At 48.0% G+C, this 9,649-nt stretch overlaps 1 protein-coding gene and 1 long non-coding RNA gene across 2 annotated transcripts in view; one reads left to right on the forward strand and one right to left on the reverse strand.

The window, feature by feature from the left end:
• Positions 1 to 9,649, reverse strand: part of NHS (NHS actin remodeling regulator) — a 293,480-nt gene that overhangs the window by 21,659 nt on the left and 262,172 nt on the right. The window lies entirely within an intron of this gene.
• LOC112396527 (uncharacterized) lies at positions 4,819 to 9,520 on the forward strand. Its single transcript, XR_003002589.1, has 4 exons — positions 4,819 to 4,876; positions 5,992 to 6,121; positions 7,560 to 7,689; positions 8,247 to 9,520. It is a non-coding gene; the product is annotated as an uncharacterized LOC112396527 (long non-coding RNA).

Consider the following 9,649-nt stretch of genomic DNA (forward strand, 5'->3'; position numbering starts at 1 on the left):
TGCTAATAAGTCTCTTCTCCTACGTAGAGGTTAGTCTCTTAAAATTTACTTAGACATCATCAGCAAGGATGGAAATTTTAAAAATACTTACAAAAGGTCCCACATACCACCTCCAGTGCACTGCACTTAGAATTACTTACTTGCTAATTAGTAGCTTCATAGGCGGAGAAGTGATGCCCTTTATTGGGCCAACAAAGAAGGAATAAATATATGAGCCTGCAAGCCAAAAGGAATTCTTTTCCAAGGACCTTTCCACTCCCAAAGCCAAGACGTTTATAATGAGTTGGGTGCTCTCAATAAAAGCCACACATAGTTAACACATGATATATTGAATCTGGAGTCAGAAAAGATGTGTGGTGTTTTGGCTCAGCCTGAGTCTAGCCGAGTCTGCAGCAATACTGAAGGAGGCCCACTCTTCATGGACAATGGCTCTTTCTCGATCTGCCCCCGGGGAGGACAGGCTCAGAGAATGGTTCCCCAGGACAGGCATTGAGGCAAAGGTTCGGGAGGTGATACTAAGAAGCTACCAGTAGGGGGAGGAGGGAAGTGAGGAAGGGAAGGGAAGGGAAGGAAGCCAGTAAAGGGTGTACGTATGAGCATGTTATCATGGTGGGTAACTGGGGCTGGATCCCCTTGGGGGAGCTAGTGCAGAACACACCCCTTAGAGGCGAGGGAGTTGGGATATTTATCTACCACTTCCTATCAATCATTGGTTGAAGGCTGCCTAGGTGCCAGAACAGTATTCCCCTGGTACTTCCAGAAAAGCAGGCTCCTTAGTCAGAGAAGGAATGCAGGGCGTGGGAGCTGTAAGTCAGGCTGCTGTGCACTGAAGTAATAAGGGTGGGGGAATGTGGACAGAGCACTAATAGTCTTGGGGGTTTTAGGAGTGTGGCCCTTAGAGGACAAGCGTTTGCACTTCAGACTGGGGAGGTCTTGATTGCTCTCCTGGCTAATTGTTAAAGTTCTCCAGTGCCGAAGTAGCTTAACGTGGATTTGTTGTCAAAAATCCCCCAAGAGTGGCAGTGAAAAACCCCTGGTCACACAACTCTGGATCCTGGTTGGAACATTAGCTGGGAGGGCCACGGCCTGGAGGCCTGGCTGAGGGGAGGCTGCCTTCTGTAGAGGCATGGACTAGGGGCCCTGGCTATGCCCAGGGTCCTGCCTCCTGTGTGGCACTGGGCAGGTCACTGGACCTCCTACAGTCTCTTTCCAACTCTGGAGTTTTAGGCATGATATGGTAGCCCAGGTTCCTCTTGCATACTTGCTGCCCCGGACCTGGAATCAGCCCTTTCCCCAAGAAGTCCTGGCTCTTCTCGGAGGGAACAGGCTTTATAGGGACCGCATTCTGCACGCCAGGGGTATTCATCGTTGCTGGGTTGTCGTTGACTCTAAGCTTCTTCGATAGACAAGACTAGAAAATAGGTGAGTTTTAGAAGGTGAAGATAAATCATGTGTTGAAACCGCTATTTCCAATTCAAATCTTAAGATTACGGGTTTCAATCTAACTTTCTTGATTTTATAATTGATCTCTTTTCTCTTAGGCTGAAAATCTTGATTCTTAACGACAGTGGCATAATTTCTTACTTGATTAGTCTCAAAATGACTACAATAAGACAACTGAATTCAGTTTTAGATACCTTTTTGTCTTTAGGATATTTTCTACTAGAGGTGGACAGTAAGAAGTACTCTGTTTAAAAGTCACATGAAATGATTGAAGGTGTTGAATCCAGTAATTGTTAAGGTTCTGTATATTCCTTTGGGTGCGTGAAATGAGAGAAACAAGAGAGGCTCCCGACTGCCCCATTCAGGTGGATGTAGTTCGTAAATTACTAAAAATCCGTCTACAGCTTCTGCATTTTTAATTTACGGCTTACTTGAGAAAAACATACGAGCCCTCTTGCCCTTCACGCTCATCTGCCCCGTGTGTTGCCATATTTAGAAAACTAGGAGTTCCTTCCCTTCCCTCCTTGCCTCTGGGATGTTCTGCCACTGGCCCTCGGAGGGGCTGGACTGGCTTTGTTGAGTACCAGCGCAGAGAAGCCCACGTAGTGATGAGGAGAGCCTTTAATCTCCAGAAGACTTGAAAACTCAAGCCTGGAGGTCTTGACGTTTAGCCCAGAGATCAAACACATATGTTGGTACCTGCAGGGAAGAGGGAAATGAACTAGCCATTTTTGAATCCAGAGCCTCTGATGGAAACTCCATAAGCAATGGCAGAATCTACGGAAGGCCGTGGGCCCATCAGAAGCTGAGTAGCCTGTCCTAGGGAATCTCTCTAAGGATGTGGGTGAGTGGACCACACACAGCGATCAGACTACGTCACCTATGAATGTCTGTAAATGAGCCCAAATACCAAGACACTAGGCTGTACCACATGAAATGGATATTTTTGTAGGTCAAAATGGTTAGAAATATTGTTGATTTCATCTGGTTCAACTGTATAGCTCTTAAATAAGCAAATGAGAATCCAAGAACTCAGCAATCTTTCGAAAGAGATAAATGACCCCCTACTTCTCCCTCCCAGGTTTCAGGCATTTGTCACGTTTCTCTTCTCAGGTTGATTTGCTAAGGAGGCAGGTAGAGTGAGAGGAAAAGAGAGAAAAAAGCTACAGCAGGCAGCTGGTTCTAGAGGGTCGCATTAGAGGACAAGGGACTTGGGCCCCAGCGCTGGCTGGCACAGTTCAGAGGCTCACCAGTAGATCTTGACCCCAGTCCCGCCGAGCGTACCGGAGTCCCTGTCTAATCACATTTGGGTCTGGGAAACGGAATGTGTAACCTCTTATTAAGTTCAAGGTACATACTGTGCAGGTGTACTTTAAAGAGAAGGAGATGCCATCAGTGCCCTCAGGAATGTCTAACCTGGTAGCCACATTAGACAGATTAGATGATGAGCCCAGTGGGACCAAGTGTGCCCCCTGCGAACGGTACAGAGTGCCATACAGGTCTAAGAGAAACGCTCTCTGGTTCGGGAAGGGGTACAGGGAAGAGGTAGTCTTGAAGTGGAGTCAGGGTTGATAGAATTAGCAGGGAGGTTGGAAAACGCTGGAAGAGAACCGTATGAAATTTCCATTTTGAGGTAAGAAACGTCTGAGTATTGGCGATTTCCTATGAGGCAACCCAGTATGAAGGTTGGAAAGAGTGTCAGTGCAGGTCCCAGGAGGAGTTTACTGCCGCTGGACCAGGGATTGTGTGAAGCAAAGGGGGCAGGTTAGGGGCTGCCAAGAAGGAAGACAACACTACTTAGTGAGCATGATGTGCATGGACCAGACTCCGAGATAGGCTCTGGATAATATCATTTGGTTCCCACAGTAAACCCAGGAAACACATTTGATTATCTCTAATTTGCTGAATAGGCACAGAGAGGTTAAGAACTTGCCCAAGGCCCCAGAGGTTATAAATGGGAGAGCCAGGACTCAAAGTGAGTACATCTGAGTCCGAAGCCCCATACCCCTTTCTGCCTTGCTACCCGGCTCTCTAACCCACACCACTGCCCCACACAGGAGCAGATATCTGTGTGGGAAGGCCACGGTCATCCTGGAAAGGAAGACTGAAGTCATTCAGTGGAGAGCCCTGCTGGCCGGGTTGAGGAACCTGCTATATGACGGGGAGTGTCGTAGGTGCCCCAAAGCAGAGCTCAAGACAAGCTGTTTGTTTAAGGATAGAGATGGGCTTCCTTGTTTATTTTTTGCATCTTCCACCTAAGCAACGGGTCTAGAATGTGGACCTGTAATGTTATAGGAGCTCAAGTATTTTGGTTGAATGGATGTGATTCAACTCCATAAATGATTCAGGCTATACATCTTTGTGGCCCTTTCTCTCTCCTTTAATCTACCTTTCTTTCTTTTATAAATTCTACTCACTGCCCAGCTCAAGTTGTACCTTCTCCATGAATCCATTCAAGATTCATGGACCCCAGGGCCCAATAGGTTCATTCATTTATTGAGCAGTGAGTGATTAAGGACTTGCCGTGTGCCAGGCACTGCCAGTGGTGGACATGACAGACACAGTCCTTGCCCTCGTGGAGGTCACATCCAGGAAGGAGGAAGGCTAGGAAGTAAAAAACTGACTGATAAGGAAGGATGTAATCGGGTAATAATAGGCACTCTGATGAAATAAAGCACGGGGGTGAGAGAGAGCAAGGCTACTGGGAGGCACGGCATGGAGTAAATGACAGTAGATGACCAGAAGGCCTGAGATTCTCAACTAGGCATCAGAGATGCCAAAGTAAGGGAGAGAGAGAGGGTGCCTGTCCATGTGGCGCTGACCTCTAGAGGAATGAGCTCTTCCTCTAGCTGAGTGTGGCAGTCGTCTGGCCTAGCTCGTTACCAAAGTCATCTCCTCTTTTTCGGCACGCAGCTGGACTACATTTCCCAGCCTCCCTTGCAGTTGGGTGTAGCCATGTGTTGAGGTCTAGCAGTGACACGTGAGCAGAAGCGATCTGCACCACTTCCAGCATAGCTCGTAAAAATCTCCCACATGTTTTCCTGCATGTTCTTGAGACCTTAGAAGCCATATACTGAAGATGGTAGTTTCACAAGATAAAAAAGAGCCTGGATCCTTGAACTCCGGCTCGGAGAGCAGCTACCCACCAGTGACGAAAAACCCATTTTGGACATTATGCAAGTGAAGAATGAACCTGAATTTTATCAAGCCAGTGAAACAGTGGGGGTTATTTGTTTTGACAGCTCACGTTACACTAAGTCACTGAAGTCACTGTGTCATTGCCATGGCTATTCATTTGACCCATTCTCAGCCTAGGACATGGTCTTATCGTATTACTGTTTACCTTTGTACCCTTAGTTCCCTTTTTCTTTCTGTAGGTCGCACCCCCTCAACTCAGATGGCAACAGTGCAGTCAGAGGCCTGCCCTTCCAAGGTGAGTGCTTTGATATCTTATCTGCTCATTAAAGCGGGATTCCGCTTTCACTGCTGCATCCTGTCAATGGGTGCTTTTATGGCCCTTTGAGTCGTTTGTACTTTTAGGTAGGGGAATGATCGACGTTTTCTCTTTCAGTGGGCTTAGAAGACGTGTTTTCTAGACTACCACAAATACAGTCCTTCCCCGAATTATGATCATTTCCGAATTGGTGGGGCCTGGTCAATATGACAGTACTGCTTACACAGGTGTAGCTGCTTATCTCCCTGTCAGACTGTTGACTTTTTCAGGACAAAAAGAGTACTTCTTGTCTATATCTCAGCACGAGGCACAGTCAGGCACATAGTAGGTGCTCAGTAAATGCTTGCTGAAGGAACGAATAGGGTTATTTAATGTTGTTAAACACACTGATGTGCTATGGACGTAATCTGCACAAGTTTTTGTTCTTCAGGAAGCATCTTTAAAGCCCCCCCCGCCGCCCCCCGCCCCGTCAGTTTACAGTCAGCATTAACAAAAGCTTTTCCTTGAAAACCAAATGCATAGAAGTCAGGCTGAATTCCGAGTCGCTCTGGGGCGTCCAAAGAAATGAGGATTGTGCGGGAGGGCACACTAAGTAGGACTCTGCTTTCCTGCTGCTTTGCTAAGTGCTGGCTTTTCCCCACCTTTGTTCTTTCTTCCCAAACTCTACCTCCAAATTATCCCTGGGAGTCTCCAGGCAGAGTCATGCTTTATCCTGACACACGCCTCCCGAAGTCACCTACCCAGTGAAAGCTGCAAGCACCCACTCAGCCAAAATACTGGGCTCGATCTCTCTCCAAGGCCAATACCCAGGCAATGCACGCGCAGCTGGGTATTGGCCTTGGAGAGAAAGGCAGTGCCTTCTCAGCGCCCTCAGAGCAAGTCGCCCAGCCCCACACAGGCTCTCGCCTTCACACTGCCCTCCTGCTCCAGATAGATAGCAACTTGTCTTTGAGTGTCACAAAGCAGAGCTTCGCTGGTCAGAGACACCAAGGCCAGGCTGATACGGCAAAAGAGCAAGATCAGGAAAAGAACAGGCTATACTGTATAACCTTGAAGAGTAAAGAAATTCTTTTATGGTTGTTTTTCTTTTACAGCCTCAGACCCACGCAGCAGTACGAATTGAGGTTAAAACACAGATGCCACTAACCTGCACACCAAATGGCATGAGTCAGTGACACCAGCTCCGAGACCTGTTTTGAGCCCAAGCAACCGTCCAAGTCACACGTAGGTCACCTTGCTTTGATCTAACAACAGACTGACCTCAGAAAGAGGCATTTCTGACAGAATTTCACCCACTGAAGAAACAGCTGGCTAGTCCGTTTCTCTTCCCAGTAATAAATGAGAAGCACTTATTACTTCATTACACTTACCCAACCCATAGACCACCTTCTAAACTGGCTGTTTCCCGAAAGCTGCCAGTGAATTCAATCAAAGGTATAGATTCAGTCCTGCGTAGACATGGGACAGACCCCTTTTAGTGGGCTGTCATGGGGCCCCCTTCTGTCATTTCTGCAGGGAATTAGATATTAGGGCAAGGATGTTTACATGAAGAGGTGAAGAGAGTGGACAGAAGGCAGGTGGTACTTAAACAAAACGTGGCGATCTCCTTTTAGTTAAGAATGAGGTTCAGCCAATGTTCTCTTTTCTTAAAACAAATTTTCTATAAAGGCTGTCGAAGCAATAGCTTCGGTGAGCACATTTATTTACCTTTTATCCACGCGTAAAGGTTTGTTCTTTCCAGAACAATAGCCACCTGGGACAAGTGACATGCAGAGGTGTCCAGATTCCCATCTCTCTCACCACTGCGTCAGCTTACCAGTGTGCCCTCCCAGGTCTTCAGGTATTGACTACTGGCTAAAGCCCATTCCAGAAATACCAGTGTCCTGTGTGGTGGCGTTTTCTGCAGACCCACAGAAGGCAGGATCTACTGGGACTTTCCAGGCAAACTGCCTTTTCAGGGATAGCAGACTCCAGAAGATCCCTCCTCCTGGGGTGCATTCAAGCCAGTGGCCCGGAGCAGGCCGTTCAGGGTCTGAACTGTAGGACTGTCAGGGCCTTTCTAGTAACAAATATGGACTTGAGCTTTTGTACTGATTTGGATAGACCCCAAAAGGCTCATCTCAACAATTAAGAAAATCCTACTTGAATATTTACTTGTTAGCTAGGACTCCCAGACCGTTAGGCCCTCCCTTCGCCTCCTGCTTCCCTGGACCGCACGTCTCCATCACGCTCTTACTCCACTTCCTTTCTCTGTCCCCTTCACACTCCTTTCCCTTTTGTCCTGGGCGAGGGCCTGGGTCTCTAACAGACCAAGACTAGCCTGCCCTTTTTGGATATGTTACATTTTTCAGCCTGTAAAGAAAGTCCTGGTGGTGGTGGGGTTTTTTTGTTGCGGTTTTTCTTCCATTTGGTGTACAGGGCCAAAGTAGTAGCTATTATGGCCATGACAAGAATGAAATCATTGAGTACTGAGAAAAGTCAAACCAAGAAAGGAATGACTTGTCATTCTCTGATCTTCACTCTTTATCCACTAACACACACACACACACACACACACACACACACACACACCCCAACGATGCTCACGCAACAGGTATTAGTCAGGCACCTGCATGGCCCGCCATTGAGTAACGTTCACCCTTGTTCCTACAACTTATTTCAGGCCTGCTCCCGCTTTCACGTGCGGACGATGATCGTGATGTCGACAACAACTTGCCATCTTTCTCTGAACACTCACTCAACAAATAATTACTGTGCATCCACTGAGTGCTCTCCCTCCCTGAGGCACTGAGGTATGAAGTCTCTGTCCTCCTGGAGCTTGCTGTCTAGTAGGAGACACAGGGGACAGATAAACACATAGATACGATATCAGGTGGTATATGTTCTGTGAGGAAGCAAAGAAGTGGGGTAAAGGACTTAAGACTGGTGTAGCAGACGGGCTCGGTGCCTTGCCAGCATCCCCGCGGCATTCACCTGGGCACGCGGAGGCTGCTCCCTGTGAGCCCCTGAGGCCCTCTGCCTGGGGGCAGTTATTTTTCTGGCCGTGGGAGAATGCTTGGCCCCCAAGCGGGGTAAGCAAGAGGTATTAGAGAACATCTTTCTCACTTTCCTCATCTCATAGTTACGATATCTCCTTTAGTCCTTTCTTTCACTATTTCCTCCAGTTGGTTCACTTCTCGTTTCTCTGATGGCTCTTTTTCTGAGAGTTCTGCCATTTAAATAAAATGCGTCTACCACTGATTGGGGCAGGGAAGCTGGACCGTCCACAGCCCTGCTTAGGGAGGCAGCCTCCAGGCGAAAAGCCGCAGGCTCCCTGCAGTGGCGCCCCCCCTCCCCCCAATTTTTTTAGAAGATGGGAGACAGATCATCTTCTCCTGCTCCATCGCCATCATCATTGTCAAGGACACCTTCTCCTGAGAACCCATTATCTGCTGAACTTCGGGCCATTTGTTTGACCGTCATCATCTCTGACCCTCACGCCAACTCTGAAAACCAGACAGTAACTACAGCCCAGCCCAGGGAGGCAACCTTCCCTCCTACAGCAGCCGAGGCGCTCCCCTCATTCCTCTGGCTACACGGGACACACCTCAGCAGCGACTCCCGTGGCCACAGTGCCCTCACCATGCATTCTGGGCCCTGCCAAGGCAGTTACTTTGATCCTGAATAGGAGACTCCAGATCACACGGGATGTGCAGTTCTTTTTAGGCAGCTGGCATGAGCTTAGCACAGATGCCTCCCGGAGCAGGACTGCTTTGCTGCCTCCTGGGAGGTCCATCATCAAAACCTCCTGCCCTGACCCACATCGCGACTCTCTCCATTTGTGCTTCTGGCTGGAGCTACCAGGTAACCGACGTGTGGGAGTCTACGAGTGCTTCTTTCGGCTCAGAGTTCCTGGTGGAGGAGCTGGCGTCTCAAAGTTGGTTAGCAGTGAGCGAGCCCTGAGGTGTTAGCTATGAAGGCCTGAAAGGTGGGCACAACTGGGCTGCGGTCTGTGTGGGTGGTCCCCAGGAAGTCCCCTAGCGTCTCTAGGATTCCGGTTTCTCTCAGGCTGGAAGCAATCACGGATAGTTTTTAGGGCTCCGTTTCACCCCCTTTCTTGTCCTTAGTGATTACCAAATGTCTATGTGTACATCTACGTTTTCAGCTTCCTACGTAGTCAGACTGAGGCCGAACGACAGAGTGTCAGCTACTAGCCAGTGGGACACAGGCAGAATTAATGTACACCACTTCAAGGCTTGGTCCTTATAAAACCTCCCAGGAGCCTTGCTTCTCTCTTTTCCTCCACTGCTTGGGAACTGCACATTCTAGGCTTACGTCAGACTGCGTGTGAGGAAGAAACAGACTATTATTGTCTTAAAGCACTGAGCTTTGTTGGTTTGTCTGTTAGCATAGCATAGCGTAGCCTATCCTGACTAATACATTCTCTTTTATTCTGCCTATTCATTCATCCACTCATTCAGATGTCATTGGTTCACTTGATATTAATTAAGTGCCTACTACATGGCTGGACACTAGTACTTTAGCATGAATATACCTTGGGTTCTTCCCCTGGAGAAGAGGTGGCTATCTAGGTGAGGAGATGGAGATGGGAGCAGAGACGATAATGATAATAATACAGTGTGATAAGTGTGTACAGGGTGCATAACATTGTGTTATGTGCAGAGAAATAAACATTCAGAGGCCTTTACCTTTAGAAAACTTCAACTATACTTTCTAGTTTCATTCTTTATCCTTTTTTCTAGACAGTGCTCC

The sequence above is a fragment of the Neophocaena asiaeorientalis genome, unplaced genomic scaffold (assembly GCF_003031525.2).
Source record: "Neophocaena asiaeorientalis asiaeorientalis breed wild unplaced genomic scaffold, Neophocaena_asiaeorientalis_V1.1 scaffold657, whole genome shotgun sequence".
Classification (NCBI taxonomy): Eukaryota; Metazoa; Chordata; class Mammalia; order Artiodactyla; family Phocoenidae; genus Neophocaena; species Neophocaena asiaeorientalis.